Below are 1,128 nucleotides of genomic sequence, written 5' to 3'. Positions count from 1 at the left end.
GCTTTGGGCTGGGCCACATTCCTAAAGGCCCAGCACGAGCTTTGGGCTGGGCCACATTCCTTAGGAATTGGTTTGGGCTATAATTAAGAGTTTCTATAGTGTAGATAGAATTGGTGTAAAATAGAGAGGAATTGGGATTTAGGTTGGTTATTAGTTGTTGCGTGTGCATAGGTTTTAAAAGTTATTGATTATTAGAATATTATGATATTAGAAATGTTGTACTGCTTTTGAAAAATATTAACCAAGCATGAAGAACAGTGAAATAGTTTTGGGACCCTCATTCCTCACGCTTGGGGAAACACCTGGTGGGTGGGGGACGCCCCTCATCCACCTGGTTCTATGTTCATGTAAATGTCTTGTGATTTAATTGGGATTGCCCTTCCTCTTACTCCAGGAAACACCTGGTGGGTGAGGGATGCCCCCTCATTCACCTGGCTTTGTGTCCATGTAAAGGTTTTGTGATTTAATTGAGATCGTTCTTCCTCATGCCCGAGGAAACACCTGGTGGGTGGGGGGTGGGCGCCCCTCCTGCACCTGGCTCGTGTTCACGTGGAAGACTTGTAAGACTGCCTGTGTAAAATTTGGGATAAATACAAGCTGTAAACCCCCAATAAACGGCTTCTGGTCAATCCATTGAACAGATGTCCACTTTCTTTCTTTCTCTTTATATCTATCCCTCCTTCTTTCTTTCTTTTATTATCTATCCTTATAGAAACGCTGACGCCATCACACCTTCCAAGGGACCCCCTAAATCTCTTTTTGGGGGCTGGCTCCCCAAACATCCTGGGCGACAGAGTGAGACTCCAACTCAAAAAATAAAATGAAATAAAAAGATGTTCTCAATCCCCTTCCTTCCCTCTAGCTATACTCATTTCACCTTGGTGCTATTGAAAAGTTCATGTTTTGAAAAATATCTTGACATAGAAGAAGAGCAAGGCTGAGAAAGACCAAGGGAAAAATAATCTAGATGGAAAGAACGATGGAAATTGGAAACAGTTTTGTAGGAAACAGTATATGTACAGGTGAGAAGAGAAGAGACAGAGATAGAAGGGAGAAAAAGACAAGCTGAGGGAATGGGTGACTTGATGAGTGCCACAGTGCATGTAAGTAGAAATTTAGATTGAATAG

The sequence above is a fragment of the Carlito syrichta genome, unplaced genomic scaffold, assembly GCF_000164805.1.
Source record: "Carlito syrichta isolate Samal-C Ts95f unplaced genomic scaffold, Tarsius_syrichta-2.0.1 Scaffold308804, whole genome shotgun sequence".
In the NCBI taxonomy this organism is placed as follows: Eukaryota; Metazoa; Chordata; class Mammalia; order Primates; family Tarsiidae; genus Carlito; species Carlito syrichta.
This window is presented reverse-complemented; position numbering follows the sequence as displayed.